Here is an 18,880-nt window from a genome sequence, read left to right on the forward strand (position 1 = left end):
TTTGATTTCTTTCTTATTAATTACTCACTGATTCTGCATTTAGGGTCTTTTATTTCTGTATAACAGACCGTTGCTAAGTAAAACGGGCCGTTGCTAGGGACGCCGCTCTGATCAGCGGAGCAGGGCAGAAGAACTATCAAGGATTTTTACCTTGTGTTTCATTTTTACCAGCTTCAGACTAATTGTGATGTTAGAAAAATGACTTGTAGCTTGTTAGAGGGAGAGTGGAGGCTCTCTGCCTCCCTCACCGCTGCTGGAAACCAAACCTGCGATCAGAGCGGACAGAGCGGACGGGCCAGCGCAGTGTCACAGCTGTGACCAGCTGTGTCTGTGCCACCGCGAGTCCGTGACACAAACGTGTCCCGTATCGTAATCTCTTATGACAGACAGGACTACATAAATGCGCACATCGTAACATTTACATGATAATCTACTGATTGATTATCAGAAGCCAATTGAAAACAACTACACACAAGTCGACCGAGATGAGGGTGAGGAGCAAACAGCGGAGAAATTACCGGACTAAGGACTTTGATCAACATTACGTCTCTAATTAATTAATTAATTAATAAACTGTGTAATAAGTGGGATAATATAGAGTTTGTCTGTTGTTATAGAGATATAAACCCAGACAGGATGTATGAAACCCTGTCATTTTGTCAAGACTGTCATTTCCATCCTGCGGTTTGCATGCTGTATATGAGGAGAACTGTCAAATCGGACACAAATATGGCGGCAGTCCCTTCGACGTGACGTCACTGCAACCCATGAATAGCAGCTCTTCACATCTCAGAAAGTTTTCAGAGCAAATTTCCAGAAAGGCATTATTTGGATAAACTGACCACATATTGGGTTTTCTAATTGGTTACTTTCTCGCATGAAAAAATATTAAAACTTAATAAAGTGACATAATAACAGCGCTACAGTGGGATTATAAAAAGGTTTTAGCCTGCTTTTCCCGCCAACACTGTTGTTTGGAGTGAAATGCATTCTGGGATACTTGTATAGAACGAACTTCGGTATTTGAACAGAATTCAAATTATTTTAAAAATGAGAACATTCGAAGAAAACTGATGTTCGAACGTGTGCCTTCTGCAACGATTAAAATTAAAAATGAACGTGTGTCATGACATTCGGATTTGGGTATAGTAAACATGTTGGTAAAATAAACAATTTTGCTGTTTTTGTGCGCGATGTAGAGCTGCAGCTTCAAATAGGCTATACGAGAGTTGAGTTTTTTTAAATAGCCCATTTATTCAGTGGAGGCTGTTTTTTTCTTGCCGTTATAAAACACACACGCTGCTACAGCTGTGAACCTCCACATCCATTGAGCTCTTTCTCAGCCGACGGTGCTCAGATGGAGGTTGGATCTTGAACTCTTTTTGTACAAAGTGCAGCCAAAAACCAGGCTAAAGAGACAGGAACAGCAGATCTCCTCCGGCAGCTTGGTCAGCTGCCAGCTGTAAATTAATAATTGTCAACCAAAAAATAATCGCTAGATTAGTTGAAAAATGTATCGTTTGACTAATTGCCATGAAACTAGTGCCCAAGGAGTTAAATCTGTTCAGCACCATGGACAGTGTCACAACAGACAGCATCTTGGTCTCAACACAACTCAGTGACGAGATGGAGTCTGCAAACTCCTTAGTTTTGGGCTGCAGAAAAAAAAACTCCTATTCCATTTCAATTAATTAATCATCATGGTTAACCAAATTAGAACCGAATTCTTAAAAATGTATCCATTTTTTCACCTTTGTTTGTCAGCGTTCAGACCTGGACGGACAACATACAGTACACAAACTCCCCTCAGACTACAAATACAACTACAGTCTTTACCCACAATTCTTGCTGCTCACTGACAGACAGTGTGTGAATAAACACCATCTGAGACACGCAGAGAGCCAACAGACCTACATCCATGTTAATTATTACTATTTTGAATATCCTGCTCTCTGAACGGCTCTGGCTGATTCATCGCTCCTCCTTCTCCCCCCTCCACTCCTCTCCTTGACCAATCAGCTGTTCAACCTCAAAACACTTCATTCCTACTCTGCAGCTGTCAACATGTGTCAGCCCAAGGAAGTAGCCTGTTGGCCGGCCAATCACACGGCTCTCTTGCCCCTCACCCCACCACCACCCTTCAGATTTTACCCCATCTTTAAACCCCTGTCCTCTCCTGTCCTCACGATTGTCCTTCAGCGATCATTAGGACTCCTCCTCACTCATACCGCTGATTTCTCTCCTCTCGTATCCTGTTTTCCTCCCGTCAGTCAGGCAGCCAGTTCACACCTCCCCTCTCCCTCCTGTTCTGTTATAAAGGCCTGTAATTTCTGGGTTCTGACCCACTTTCTAGCATATCACATGTTCTGTTCTGGTCCAGGATTGGGTCTCCCTCTGTTCAGAAGCCCTTGGTGTCGAGTCGACAGACATTTGCCAACATTCGGGATATGATATAACTCTGGAGTGAGCATATCTAGTAAACATGTAAACTACAATGAGTGACACAGACGGTTAAAAGGATTACACAGCATGAAAAAGCACTAATAATAATAATGATGATGATGATGATGATGATGTCTGGCTAAAGAGACTTCAGCTGAACAGATCTCTCTACAGCAGATAGGCCTATCCCTCAGTAGGCTGTCCACTTAAACACTTACAGTATGTATCACACACGTATTTCTCATCTCTCTTTTCATTAAGTTACTTTAACATGTTTTGCCGGCATAAACACACTATACTTCTCCATAACGTGTGGATACCTTAATTAATTCTTTAAACATGTCTATCTGACCTTTTGTGTGAGCAATGCATTGTGCAACTGTTAAATCCTTTCAATTTGAAATTCAACTGTCATATAAATTCAATGGACACATTTTATTTCCATGAAAACAACTTAATTTGATAATGAGACTTTTAAAACATGATCTAGTACACATATAGGTCATTGTTTATTAAAAATACTTTGAAGATTGTATTATAATTATAACTAAACATTTGTAACATTGTATAAGTTCCTGTGTTTTGACAGCTTTACAACAGACACTTCTCAGCTGCATGAATGTGATCTCTCAATACCTATGATATAAAAGTGAAAAGAATTTTACATTTAGAAAATGTTCAAAAAAGAAAAGTAAAATATCACATTAATATTTACCGGTAGATAATTTGCAACGCCTTTGCCGACTGGACATGACTCAGTAAGGCCTTACGACTGGCAACAGCATAAATAGAGCAAAAACCAAACCAGGAGGAGAAAGGAGCTGCCTGCACAGCTCAGATGGGATTGCATAGACCTCAGGAAGGCTACGAAAAAATGTAGTTCCATTGAAGATTGCCAATATCCCAGTGGCTTCAATCACTCTTGGAAGTGGAAGATGTGTCATGTGTGGCTCCCCAGCCAAACTGAGCATTGAGAAGAGAAAGGCCTTGGTAGGAGAGGTGATAAGGAAGGAGTGTGATGGTCTCCCTGTCTGAGCTCCAGAGCCCCCATGTGGAGATATATGACATTTCCAGCGTTAAGCGTTGTTAGTCATGTCTAATTTCCACAAAACATGACGCTATAAGTCCCCCATCACCACACAGGGTCTGTGAAGCTCAGTCAAAGTGAGCATCAGGCTCTTAAGGAGACTATTGTGGCTTTCAACCAGATCTGCATCTCGAAAGGCTGCTCCTTACCTCTGTAATGACTCAGTTTTTGCTCTGATATGCATTGTCAGCTGTGAGACCTTGTGTAATTGTGGCAATTAATCTCAGCCAATCACATGACAGACTGAATCCTCCCCCATTCGGCTGTCTCATCCAATCAGGTGGGGATGTGCAGGTCATTAACACGCAAGCAGTTTGGCTAATGAGAATAAAGAGCTGCTGTTGTCTGTCCTGCTTCATCCTGACTGTTGGGTGAGAAAGGCTGGAGTATGTGTTTTCAAATATTCCTGGGGGTCTGAGAAGTAGGAAGCCACTATAGTTGAAGAACAAAGACGCTGTGGCAAGTTCAAAGGGCTGTTTGAGGGTAAGAGTATAGACTTAGGTTCAGAAAACTGTGTGTGTGTGTGTGGAGGGGGGGGTCTATAGGTAGTGACACAGAATGAGATCATGGATACAAATTGCTGAAATTGTGCAAGGTGTCTGGCTCAGCCTAAAAGATGGGAAAAGGGGCTCAGTGTAGAGTTGCTGCTCGTTCTTGTTGAAAGTTAGTCAGTTGGGGTGGCTCAAGTTAGATGCCCTGGGCACCTTCTCTTTTGAGATTCTCAGGGGAAATCTGGAGATAGACCCTGAACTTCATGAAGGGTTTTCATATCCCACCTGAACCAGAACACCTCACAGTCCCTACAGAGAAGGTGCAGAGTGTAGCTGCAGGAAGTGATATCAACGAGAGACCCAGCCTAGTTACCCATGGGAGTCAAGAGAGAAGATATTAGCCAAAGTCTGGAGCCTGGAGAAGATGCTGTTTTTACTTTCATTTAGACACTGTCACCTCTATCAAACTTGGCTTTTCAATGCACATCCAAGAAAATAATGTGAAGTGTGAAAGTGTAGTAAATACACCTCACAGCAAGATGGAAAATTCAGTGCTCTTCCCCTTTATGAAATGCACTGTAGTCTAAAGTTAGCAGACATCAACTGACAGACAGGCAGGCTCCAGCTGTTAGCTGGCCTACTGAACTAAATCTCCTGTGTGACGGAAATGGGAGAAAAGAGAAAGATATATCTTTGGATCTCTGGAGGCTCTGAGTGTGTGTCTTGTTGTACCATCCATCTTTTACAGGGGTTCAATCAAGATAGGAAAATACTAGTAATACAGACAAAGGATCCTGCACACTTAACCCGTTACACTCAACTGCAGGGAAACATTTGGACCTGGCAGAGTTGACTCAATCAAAACAACTGCATGAACTAAATTGAAATGTTGTTTTCGATATCAGGGGGACGACAAAGGTATGCCTAACACTAACACCATAGTTACTTTTACCATAGTATACAGTTTGAAATTGCCAGTGTTGGTGAGGCAAAGACACCCTGCTGTGTTTGAATATTTAAACCACAAGATGGCAGCACATTGATGTAATTCATTGAAGGTAAATCTATAACTATCCACCTGTCCATCTACCTAGTAAAAGTAAAAGCTTCTGTAAGTCATCAGGGCCTGAAATTCATCAATTTGATGATTCAGATAGCAACAGATGTCTGGGTATGACACTTTGGGCCATTGAGTCGAATCATTCCAATACAATACAACAATCTACCTCGAATGTAGTTTTTTACTATAGCTCTTTGTCAGCAGATATGAGTAAAACATGACAACCGACAAGCGTTAAATAAAAGTTTAAATGCCGCGCTTTCACAGTATAGCGGGCTGGGGATTGGTTCGTTTTCCCCCACCGATTCACTAGATGTGGTGTTTTGTGGGCGTTCCCTTTGTTGCCGGCTGGGTCTATGAGAAACGCCATCTGAGTAACAACACAAAGTTGACGTTTTGTAACATCAGCTGAAGGCACAGCACCGTACATTTTACAAATTGAGCAGCTCATTTAACCATTGCTATGTTCAAGCCTTGGATATATGCCGAGCCAGTTAGCCTGAAATTAGTCTTTTGGTTGCTTGTCAGCAGCATCTGCACTATGCATCCGGAGGATTTCGGTCTAGGGCTGTCCCGATTATCATATTTTGACATTGAATACCTCATTGAATCTGGCAAAGTTTTTGTTTGATCGTGAGAGCGATGCTGTGGCAGCAGAGGGGGCTCGTCGCTTGGTAGAGAGAGAAGGAGAGAGTGCACCAAGTCTGTAGTTAGTGGATCTTCTTTGTTTTAGTTTTATGGCGGGTGGCAACAGGAGCATTACCCCCTGCGATGATGGAAGTCTGATCTAATGTCCTGCATTCAGCTCTGATGCAAACATTTACTGAACGTTATTACACATCGCTGTAATTGTATGCAGGAATCGCCCACATTATAAGAGCTAAATTTGTGGGAATCCATAATATTAATCCCGCTGTGAATTTCAGGCCCTGGTAAATAGGGATGTGAATCTTTGGGTGGCTCACGATTCGATTCGATTCCGATTTTTAGGGTCACGATTCGATTCAAAATCGATTTTCGATTCAACCGATTCGATTCACAAATCGATTCGATTCAACCGATTCTTGATTTTATTTTTGCGATTTTTAGTTTGCTTTATTAACACCAGACCATGTGAAAAAGTTGAATGATGATGATGTCTACAGACTATTATATCAGAAGCCATATCCCCCCCCCCCAAAATGCACATCACATGTTTCAGATTTATTCAGCAGCAATATATTTGAACCATTTTAAAGTAAACTGCTACATGAAGCTGATTTTATAGGCTACTCTCTTTTCAAAAGCCTGGACTGAAGGGATGTGAGTATTTGGGTGTCTATTCGATTCAAAATCAGTTCTCATGCACATGCACATAGACATGTATCACCTGTAACAAAGTCGCTGCTTAAAAAAAAAAAAAAAAAAAAACGCCAGCTGACCTGCAGCCTGTCTGACTCTGCAGCGCCACAGAGGAGCTGTCAGAGGAGCTGCTGCTGCTGGTCCTCTCTCTTCAGCCTGCTGTTTGGCTGCACTTTGTATGAGTTTAAAAAAGTGAAGATCTAACGTCACCTGAGCACCGATCAGCTGATCCAGAGCGCAGTGGATGTGGCTGCTCAGCTGGAGCGCGTGTGTGTTTAACGGCAAAAAAAAACAAAAAAAAAAAACAGCGATCGTCCTCTCTCCTCAATAGAGGGTCGGGTTGCTGATGTACAGAAGCCTAGTCACAGACATTCAATAGAGCATTTAAATCAGATCAGTTAACGTTTGTAGGGGGTAGCGTCTTTTAGCGCCATGGCGTGCTGCAGCGCTGTGTACGGCGCTGTGAGGGCGCGTATTGAGACGGAGGAAAACTAATAAAAAATCGATTTTTGAAGATTATGAATCGATTCAGAATCTTAGAAAATAAGAATCTCGATTCTTACATGAATCGATTATTTCCCCCACCCCTACTGGTAAATAAATAAAGAACGGTTTCTTCTAGGGGTGTAACGGTACACAAAAGTCACGGTTCGGTACGTACCTCGGTTCAGGGGTCACGGTTCGGTACGGTTTCGGTACAACAGACACTAATGGCGCATTTCCACTAGCACGGCTCGGCTCGATACGGCTCGGCTCGGCATGGCTCGGCTCGGTTTGGTTGTGTTTCCATTACAACTGAGTATCACTAGTACCGCCGTGACGTCATTTACACGGCGCCGAGCAACGCTCTAAACTCTGTAAATATATAACTTTAGCAACATTTGAAACATTTTCAGGCGAGAAAGTAGTCGTTTAGATCCCCAACATGTTGAAAATCTGACAAAATACCAGCTGTTTACAATTTTGTTTCAACGAAGTCGGCGTTACTAAAGCTAGCCGTAGTGAGCAACGCACTTCCGGTTATTTTCACAAAATAAAATACCCGTTGCCTTTTATCATAGGGAAAGCCATTACGATAGAATTGGTGCTTTTACTTTGTAAACAGGAAGTGAACCTACCCTCGCTGTAGCTAGCTTTAAACCGCCGTTTTGACTGCTCTCGTCCCGTTAGCGGCATTTAACCGTTCAATATGCCTTACCGGAGAGTCTTGCCAGCTCTGAGATCGGCCTGGTTCATTGTAAAACATGTATTTATTGATGTAAATGTGGTGTTTTCTGTGCGTTCAGACCCCAAGGCAGTGCTGCTCTTCTTTCTAACCACAAACAAACTGCTGCTACAGCCACAATTGTTAGATGTCATCAATGAGACCAACATTTAAGAGTTTAACCAGCTGGTGGTAAACCTCTAAGCCATCGGGTAAGTTAATTAGCGGTCGTTTTCTCCTCGGGGTGACGATGGTAGGCTGGCCGGCGGAGCACGTCAGGAGCCGGGCTGCTGCCTCTGTGATGTCGCGGTCGCTGCTCGGACCTGGAGCTTCACTTCTCCGAAAAACATCGGGGCAAACTTCTAAACAGCCGTCGTTTGGATAAACTAACCGCACATGGGGATCTAAACAGTTACTTTCTCGCATGAAAAAATATTAAAACTTAATAAAGTCACGTAATAACAGAGCCAGTCTCAATATTAGAAATTCTCTGGTAATAACAGGCTTCAGGCTTCAGCAGGAACATTTCTGTTGTCGGTCGTCGCTTCCAGTGACGACACTCATCGGCCAATCAGTGGAAGGCAGTCGGCTGACGTCACGTTTTAGTAACGCTTCGGCTCGCTTGGAACCAGGGCTGAGGTGATACCAAAAATGTACCCGGTTGCAGGTACTGCGTGCTAGTGGAAACACGCAATAGCGCGCCGAGCCGTACCGAGCCGAACCGTGCTAGTGGAAATGCGCCATAATTGAATGTAAAACTAAAATCTGTCTTGTGTTATAAAAGTTAAAAGAAAAAAGAATACAAAATAAAACAAGTGCATTAGGAGTGTTATAATGCCATTCATTAATTCTAGAGGAAAAAAAACGTGCACTTGACAACTGGCAACTATTCGAATTATTAAATTATTATTATTAAAAAAATATTATTAAAAAAACAAAACAATAAACTGACATCAATGTTGGTTTGCACAGTTAAATTAGACTAGCAGTTACTTTGGTGATGTTTCTGGTCCTGCCTGTGTTCATAAAACATATTAGGCAGCTACACGCACATCCCCCAAAAAACTGAAGACTAGGTGCTGGACCACCAAGAAAGACACAGGTAAGGAAAAAAGGAGACCGCACACTAGTTAAAAGCTCCCGTGACAGTTTAATGTCACTCACACGTTTCGGGCGTCAGCCCTTCATCAGACAATGTGTCTGATTATATATAGTGCGGTCTCCTTTTCTCCTCACCTGTCTGTGTTCATGTCAAGAGGCTTAAAAGCTGCGGGATAAGTTGTTGCACACAACTAGTCTTTTTACTTGCACCAGTGATTGACATATCGGGTTGAACATGCGCTACGTGTTTGATGCGTTTCTAGCGACGCACCGCGCATCCGTGAAACATCGCCGACGGACTTTGTCCGGTGGACCAGTCGCGAGCATGGATGTATTATGGTCGCGAGCCGCCGCCGCCGCCGCCGTTTGTTTCATTGAGAAGCCACAGTGACATGAATGAAGCAGACAGCTCTCCTCCTCTAACTTCACTCTCTCATCACTTCTCTTCTTCGTCTGCTATGACGGCTGCAGGCAGCTTCGAGGCTCATTACCGCCACCTGGATTCGAGTGAGGACTCGACTTTTTTTTTTTTTTTTTTTTTTTTTTTTTTAATTCATTCAGACGTATTCGTCGTGTGACTGTGTGCACCGAACCGTGACCCCCGTACCGTGACGGCACGGGACGAATACATATACCGTTACACCCCTAGTTTCTTCTTTTTATTTCACTACGAAATTCAAAATACCTGCTCAGTAAGGATTAGACGATCAGAGGGGCAGGTTACACAAAAGCCAACAAACCTATTAAACTCTAAAAGAAAGCAGTGTTGAGCGGTACTCTGCTGCAGACCCTTCTGTGTCATGTAAGTTAGGTTTTAAAATCACTAGATGGCAGCACTCTGATGGAGTTAAAGCTGATGAAGTCACATTCACATTTTATTCATTCAGCAGAGGCTTCAGATCGCCAAAGCTTATAGCATTCTTTTCTCATTTACATGCACATGTTGTTTGCCCAGGTTCTAGACTTAAAGCTATAGCTAGCAAATCGTACTTTCATTCACACACTAAAGCAGTGCAGTTCTACTCAGGAAGTGCAAAGTCATCGGGTAAAGAAGTACACCAAAAGTGCCTTGTAAGTGCTGGTGTTGCAAGTCAGGGTGTTAGGTGGAAGAGATCAGTTCGAGGTTTAATAGCGCTCCATCTTTCTTTCTCTTTTGGATAGCGTGTTGTGTTGTTGTTGTTGCCCATTTCTATGGTATTTAGAGATACTTCTGCTCAATAAAATGAAAGAACTAAATCTGTAGTATAAAGACAACCAGCATCTCATAACAACACAAATGCTTTGTCAGACAAAACTGGATAAGGGGCAACATGTTTGTTTTCTTCTAGCCCAGAATACAACCAGTTCTATGGCCCAAATCTGGCCCATGATTGCTACATGCTCCTTCAACAAACTTCAGCTACAGCCTCAGCTCATCTCTGACTCATTTAGTTAACACTTTCTCCATTGTTTTGTCTATTTTGCATTTACATCTACAGAGACCAGAAGTTAGGTCCAGACAGACCTCTGCTGTGTAATTTGAATATTTAAGCCACTAGATGGAAGCATTCTGATGTAGTTCACTTAAGTCTCATTCACATTTTACTCATTCAGCACATGATTTCATCAATGTGGCCAAAGAGGGGGAACGCCACTAATGACTTAATTATTACACCAACATATTTTTTTGTTTATGAACTGAAATCCATTTAGTTTATTTTTGCTGTTTACACGGACAATACATTTGACTGTAATTCAAATGTATGCATCGATGGAAGAAAGTTCTGCTTTTAATTTTATACAAAAACAATTACTTTCAATGTCAAAAAACAAAAAGCAAAGTAACAGTGGCGCCTCTTCAAGGCCAGGAGGATTGGATCATATTTTGAGAAAACATGACAGAGGGGCTGTCAGTTTTTAGAAAAATGAGGTTCGAACGATTATTGAATGACCCGTAATTCGTTCGGATATATTCGAATATTACTGCAACTGTCAAGAGGTGACTGGTAAAGTTAAGTCAAAAGAAGAAGCACCATGTTCTTGTGTTTCAGGTATGGGCCAAACGTGTCTGTCAAACAGACCGGGGGGGGGGGGGGGGGGGGGGGGTCTGGTACCGAGTAGTTCCTCGAGCACCTCCTCTTCTTGCATTCTTCGTATGGGATGGAAATAAAGTAACGTTGGTTCAGCACTTGGGGTGGGAGAAAAAATCGATTCACATAAATCTGCAATAATAAATATTTTTTTGAATTTTTTTTTATATTGTGCAATGTGCATTTGTTTGCCTTTTTTACACAGAGAGTCCATCCAAAAAATCGTAGAAGAATCGAATCGGGAGAAAAGCATATCGTCCCAGCCCTATTCAGCACGTCGATCAGAGGTCCGTAGGTGTAGAGCAGGAAGCCCTCCACGATGAGGATGTGAGTCTCCTCCTCCTCCTCGTGGTCGGACTTTGGAACGATCTCCGTATCGTACCATATCGTACTTGACCGGGTTTTCCCGCCAGGCATAGATGGTGCTCATCATGGCGTCCACATCCAGCGCTGTGACGACTTTAAGTCGTCCTGGCGAACCACACAACAGTTGGGCAGGGTCTTGATCAGCCGGTTGGTCAGGGTGCACCCCCGTTGGTCACACAGCCGATGCCGATGATGTACTTCATGCTGTCGGTTTGGTTTGGTTCGGTCAGTCAGTGAAGAGGAGTCTCAAGAATGGTGTTCATAGGCTTCAGTAGTACAGATCTTGTAACCCTTTTATTCAAATAGTCCAGGTCGCACAGAAACAAGTCAAATGCAGCATTGATTAAATGAAAACCCGTATGACACAGACTGGCCAGTCTGTCCAATCAGTCATGCCTGATGGATCAACATCTGAATGTGAAAGGAAGCTCCATTAACCCAGATTTTGAACCCATGTGTGCTCATCCGTCCATAGTGCAACAGGGAGTTTTTGAGAGTAGTGAAATGGTTGCTCAGTTGAACTCCTAATCTCTGTAGTTCCCCTTGCAACTGCTGCTCATTGTGTAGGGACATGGTGTGGCTTTAGAAACTCTGCCGTTGTGTCCCAGACAGCTGAAGCCTTCTCTTAACCATAGATGCTGTATGAAGTTTTATTTGTTTGTCTGACTTTTCATGCCGAGGTTGACAACAAACCAACAAAATTTAAGGGTCACACAACTTTAAGAACAGGCACTCAAGCAAGCAAGCATACACAGTCCAGAGTCAGCTGGCTCATCTAGCCAAGATGACAGTAAGCAGCCACAATGTTGGGCGTTTTCCAATTGTGTCAGTGCAGAGATTTCTATAACCTCAAAAAGAGACAGAGAATCAGCATCATACAAAACCAGATCTGCCTGTATCTGCCAAGGCAGTTATGGAATCTAACTGCACAAAATGTATCATTATTCTTGCTGTTTAAAAAAAACATGTTTGCCATATATAGCCTAGGTAAAGCAGTATGACTGGAATATCTGAACAACTACTGGATGGACTGTCATGAACTTAGACCACATTTGTGGATTCAGCAGGACTCAGTTCAGCAATAAACTAAAAACTACCTCAGGCTCAGGTCAAGAGAGGGTAGTAAAGAGCAGAGTAAGTAAACAACAGACAGGAGTTGTTGTTTTGTTTTGTTTTTTACAGCTGTGGAGAATTAAATGTTGTGACATGCTGTGTTATGTGAGTCATGTGTCTTCAATACACGATACCAACAGCAAGATCCATAAAGAAACAAATATGTACACAAACTGCATGTTTGTGAGAATATCTTTGCTCATGCATGCAGGTGGTAAACAGTTTCTGTCTGACACATGCTTCAGTCATGTTATGGATTAAGACTCACACGGCAGGAGACAATAGGAAAAATATTTCTCTGACCAAAGTTTTGTATATGCTCACCAGAAGCCACCAAGCACTGAGGATACATTTAATCCATCATGTCTCCAGGATAACTTATTTTACTAATAGCACAGTGATCCCCTAACTTAAAATTTTAGGAGCGCAAGCAGAAAATTTTGCGCACACAAAAAATTGACTTGCAAAGCAAATACCGGTATTCACATTTCCTTTTCATTCATGATCCTCACACACATTGGCCTGATCTTGTCTTGTTGTTAATAGTTGTGTCTCTGTTGTTGTGTTGTCATAACCAAGAAAAAACTGGCTGTCAGCTGGCAGAGACAAACTGAGCGTCTGGAGTGTCCAAATCCACCCTCCAAGACTGCATAAAGGAAAACACACACACACAGCAGAAAATAGCTGTGTCCAGCCGGAAGAACGCTGCATCCTGAAGATAACATCAAGATGCTGCTGTGGCTGCATGAAATGCTGCTAGACTAGTGCATCGAGGCAGGACACTAGGACACTCTACAATGTTTACAGTGAGCCAGTGCACCAACATCCTATCATGGATTTAGTACAACTATATTTGATTTTCAGTCCGCACACCAGATGATGCTGATGAAGGGCAGGTGCCCGAAATGTCATGTTTATTACATTTTCAAGGAGCAGCTTTTGGTGTGCAGACTCTCTTCTTCACCTCATATTTACCCTTTGGTCCAGCACCCAGTATTACATTTTTTTGGTGTGTGTGTGTGCTATTTGCACCTGTTTTTGTCAGATTAAGTACCTTTTTTACGGAGTGCTACTGCCACATGAGTTAATGAGACACAAAAAGCATAAATTACACTCAGCATCCGCAGGTGGTTTGTAGGGCAGACGAGGTAACACAACCCCCTCCACTCATGTTTCAGACTTAAACACTGTCATTGACATCTTATCTGTGTCCCACTGCTGAAGAGAAGACCACCCTATTTCTCAAGAAATTACCTAAAACAAAAAATCCACTAGGATATTTCTAAATTATCCTCAGATGAGGTGTAACAGGGATTATATAATTACACAAAATGTTTTTTGTTTACATACCTGATGATTATGAGCTACTCCTCCTCAGGCGAACCTTAATTAGCCTATGTTCCCTGCGTTGAGTGCGTTCCTTTTTCGGGGAACCCCACGTTTGTATAAAGGCCCTTGTCCCACCAAAGCTCTCCCTTTTGCCTTTATGCTCTGTGGGAGATGAGCAGCCAACTCTTTTGTGTTTTATATGTATCTGTGTTATGTCCACATTTTAGGGGGCCACTCCTAAATGAATGTACCGTAGAGGAAACACTGTGTATATTTCAACTTCTCCCTCTGTGGTTGTCGCACTCGCAGCCTTTTGCTCCGCCATTGTTTTTCAGTGAAGAAGTGTGAACAGGCGTCAGGCGCTAACAACGTGATAACGTCATAAGTACAGGAGCCCCAGGTGATCAATGCTAATGAGCTTGGTGTTTCACAACTTCAACAGGCTGAAAAAAGTAAAAGGTTTGAATATTTAGAAGCTGCCCCATATTCGTTTGAATATATATATTTTTTTAATATTCGAATTATATTCGAAAAACGAAGTTCGATGTCAAAGCCTTAGTATCGCTATTGGATTGGATCGGAAAAAACGGGATCGGTGCATCTTTAGTTACAGAGGCAATGGGACCAAAGTGTTGCAGCTTGATGTTTAACGACATAAAAGCAATAGCAATATTGGCAATTACAAAAGATGTCATCTTATCCACCTTTTTCCGAACGTCAAAAACGTAAGCCTGTTTTGCTGGTTTTGCTCTTCCGGTGGAATTTTATGTTTACGTTTCCATGGTTTCGGTAGTCGCGGTAAATGCATGGATTTCTTTTTTTTTTTTTTCAATGAAAATCTGTAAAACGCATGGATCATCACACCAGCTTTTAACAATGGATATCACACAAATTGACATCCGTGTTAAAAGCCAGTATTAGTAGATCCATGCGTTTACCACAACTATGACAACGACTGAAAACCATGGAAATGTAAACGTACAATTCCACCAAACCGGCAAAATCGGCTTCCGGTTTTGACCATAGATGACGTTCATAAACTTGTGGATAATATGGAATCACAAAGGGTTATGGCAATTGTCAGATTCCTTCAGTGTCACATGTAAAAAGTAAATCTCAAAATGTAACTTAAAATTGAACAAAAGTTCATTTTGAGCTCCTAGCAGGCAACCTATAATGCGTATGCACAGGAGATATGAAGCAACTGACAGGTATCATCACAGATTTATTTTGCACATCTCAAACAATGTGATGTAGGTGTTAATCCTTTTTCTGCTTTGTTGCAGCAGAAGGTATAGATATTTTGTCTGCAGTGTTCATAAACTGAGACCTGAACCCAACCACAACCCCAGTTTTACAGACCAAAATGTGCTGCCAAATGTAATCCTATAGGCCAGAGGTCATGTCTATTTATAAATAAGTGTTCACAAATACTGTAAGAGTATTCAAAGATTCACGGGTTATCAAATAAAACTTCAAACTGCATAAAGAACTAAATTAGCTGGAGGAGAACAAAGATGATTGTTTTAGATAGACAGATCAGTGAATGCCTGTGAGAGCCAAACTACATGCAGTAGATGTAAAGAAAGAAAACCTTGTCTGCTTTGACCTTATTAACAACCAGCAGCAACAACTTGTAAACCTGTTGCCATGGCCACCCAACAAAAACCACCAGGCATCCCGTAACCAGGCCCACACGTCAAACAACAACTTTCCTGGCAAACTAGTAACTAGCTATTCACGTGAAGCTTTCTGGGAGTATTGTTCGGGAGATTCCTCTGTAGCCATTTCTGAGCTGGGTGATGTTCTCCAGAGAACACAAGGGAGCGTGACACCTTCATCACACTGACCATGGCCACCTTTGCGCTGTTTAGAAAAACAGAGCTGCAGCTTTTAAGGTATTTTGTGGACATGTTTGCCCTTATTGGACAGGGCAGTGGAGGTATCAGGAAATGATCAACCTGGTCAGGAGTCGAACCGGCAATCTCCTACATAGAGAGCCCATATGAGATGTGCTCTCTGTAGCAACATAAACCGACTGTGAGGTTTGTATTCGATTTCACATTAAATAAAAGTCTGACTTCACACACGGCTGTCACAATGGTGGCCTAGAGACCTCAACCAACTGCAACCTAACAAAACATATGCAAACAGACAAAACACAAACAAAATTCACACAACTCACTGTGAATACACAGCCCAACAGAAGTGTCTCCGCAGGACACAAAAAAAGTGATGATCCTCTGTTGGACAACATTTTTCAATGACCTGGACTTTTTAAATTCAAACCATTTCACTGTACAACAAACGTGTACTACGATTCACTACGATTGTTTTGTGTGTAATTGCAGCATGTGTTGCCAAATCAGTTCTGATGTTTTTCTGTGTTTTGTCTATTTGTATGTGTTTCCTAAAAAGGTTTAATAATGTATTCAATGCCTCCCGTTTCTTATTCTGGTAAAGGTTAATGGGACAGTGAGAAAGACAAGGGTCACAGCAAGAGAAGTCAGTTCAGACAGACAAACAAATCCAGTCAGGAGCAGGCAGGAGTCCAAAAGTCAACCACAGAAACAAGATAGGAAGCACACAGCAACATAACATACAAGCAAGGAACAAAGGAAGTGAACTGGTTTATTTGGTGCAAAGTTAATCAGATAATGAGGTGTAGATGGGAGCAGGTGTGTGGCTGAGCGCAGGAGTGAGGTATGACAAGAAAAGGAAAAGTCTAAGAACACCTGGTGGACTGGTAGAGGAGGAAAATGAGGGAAGAATGTGGGACGGGAGAAGTGAGCAGCAGCTGGAAAACAAGGGCCGACAGGGAACTGAGGAGCAGATTGTGATAGCTGCTTTAACTACAGTAAAAGATTTGTGTACTTCCTCCACCACTGTAGTATAGGCTAAACAAGACACAATAACTGACACCAGTAGAGCTGAGCATGACAGCTGCTTAACATACGTATAGTAACACAATATACAAAGACCTTGCCAGATTGATCTCAGCCGCTGCTTTTTCAAGGCTGCCGCCTGGAGAGGGAACTTTGAACTCATGTTGACATTTCAGCAAAATGTCTACAAAACAGGTTTCCCAATGATGACGTTTAACCTACAGCAGCAGTTCCCAAACTTTTCAGGCCATGCAGCACCCGCTTTTACTTTATAACCTAGCAGACGCAGCCTGTGCCATGCCTGATACATTAAAAAAAAGTAATATAGTCTATTTATCAAGTGGGTTTGGTTGTACTTTTTAAAAATATTTTTATTATTAAAATAGTTTTAATTCAGGTTACAAATTATTTTCTTGAATTTTACTATTTGCACTACCCCATTTGAAATAATGTATATTATTTATTTATTTAGTTGGTAAAATATAACACCACGGTATTGCTATTACCCTTTTTTTCCCCTAGCAGCAGCACAGCAGTTCAGGAATCCTTGGCCTACCTACAGTATCTAACATTGCAGCAGGTGCTCTAATGGCTCAAACATGTCAAGTTGATCACTCCGAAAAACACAACATAGGCTACTCAAGTACAAACATTTCCCTGGTGCACACACCTAAATGACACACTAATAAACATACTTGAGTCGCAATGTCCCACTGTGCAGCCAGTCAACATGCACTCCAAATAAATAAAATTCACCAGTGCAGCTTAAAACCACCGGTCTTGCAACATTTCAGCAACATGTCTACATTACACCACAAGACACGTTTGTTTCCATGGATACCACCTCCCTGGGTGATAGCCATAGCTCAGTTAGCATCGCAATCATAATACATCCATGATCGCAATGTGGTAGCTAGCTTAACTTAATCGTCATTACTCCGCAAAACTGCAAACACACTCGAGTGCAAACATCTTCCCCTGCATGTGCACGTTTGTCCAATTTCACAAAAATTAATGATTATCATGAGCATTTACTCACCCAAAATAAGTATATTTTCAACAGACGATGGACACAAACTTTGTTCAGCTCCTCAGTTCTGCGCGCCCTCTTCTGGAGACTTCCGGGTTCGTGCGTCTGCGTCTGCTTCCTGTCCGAAAACCAAGTAGCCTTTCTTCTTCTGTTGGAGTTGAATGGCGGGTGGTATCCAGCTTAACGGTGCATTAGTAAAGTAGCCTATAGCATGACATAAAATATTCATATTGTAAAAACACAAAAATGTTCTATTACCAGAATATGAAAATGTGGAAATACCTTATAGGCCTACACATTCCATCCTTCACACTAACAACTGCACAGCATCATGTGACAAATGTGGTAGGCTAAATTTCCTCCCTCATAACACATTTGCAAAGCTGTTTTTTTTTTTTTTTTAAATACTAAATCCAGTATTGTTTACATTCATTCAAGCTTGTAGGCCTCTTCCTTCCTGGCTTTGTTAGCATAGGCACGCACGCACATGTTTATCTCACTTTTATTTTCGGGCTGAAATTTATCTGAGCTACCTCTGGGATATCTGAGGGTTTTTAGGGAGTTATCTTAGCTGGATTTATTTATTTATTGCTGGACCTGGAAAACCCCAGACACAGGTTATGTAAGTGGAGCTTTTAATGTGACTCTCTTATGCAAGTCTGACGTGATAATTTTGATACAAATTAATGCAAAATTAGGCTCACAAACAGAATCCAGCATTCACATCAACACATTCTGTTGGTGGGCCAGAGAGACCAGTTAGTAGTCTTCCATTTGGTCTTTGTTTCCTTGTCCACAAAGAGAGATATTTTTGTCTCAGGGTTTGGGACATAGCCTAAAAATGATGGATTTCTGGAGGGTGGTGATATGATTGTCCAGTTTTGGGACTTTGGGGGCACAGAGTATATTTGATGCTCCATTGTTCATGTTTCTGTCTGTTAAGAGTTTTTATTCTGTCACATTGTTCATACTGTGGCCTGTGACCCAGCCCTTGAGTTGGACTTCCTGGCAAGAAAACGTACAACATAGAAGCTCAGCAGGGAAAGTTGATTCCCAATGTTGAAGCACCTGACACACACACAAACACACACAAATCTAAATATGACCCTCAAACATCCTCGCTCGACCTACTAGAAAGCACAAGGTTTGGCCTTAGCGCTGTTCATAGTTTACAAAACAAATAGTACAGCTGTGAGAATTTTGAATTCAGAAAGCTACTTTAAATCAGAACTCTAACTATAAGTTATAATTGAATTAAATAAAATTGAGAAGATGAGATCCGAGGAGATTGTGAAAGTCAAGTGCATGAAAATAATGTCAATAGGATTCAACAAAAATCGAGGACTGACCTAAAGAATAAAA

General features: G+C 41.8%; 1 pseudogene across 1 annotated transcript; it reads right to left on the reverse strand.

The window, feature by feature from the left end:
- Positions 1-10,717: 10,717 nt before the first annotated feature.
- Positions 10,718-11,364, reverse strand: LOC310986286 (nicotinamide riboside kinase 2-like; annotated as a pseudogene). The gene is made up of 2 exons: positions 11,072-11,364; positions 10,718-10,894 (listed from the first exon to the last, which is right to left on the reverse strand). The product of its transcript is annotated as a nicotinamide riboside kinase 2-like (transcript).
- Positions 11,365-18,880: the final 7,516 nt, after the last annotated feature.

This window comes from Trachurus trachurus (genome assembly GCF_905171665.1).
Source record: "Trachurus trachurus genome assembly, chromosome: 5".
NCBI lineage: Eukaryota > Metazoa > Chordata > Actinopteri > Carangiformes > Carangidae > Trachurus > Trachurus trachurus.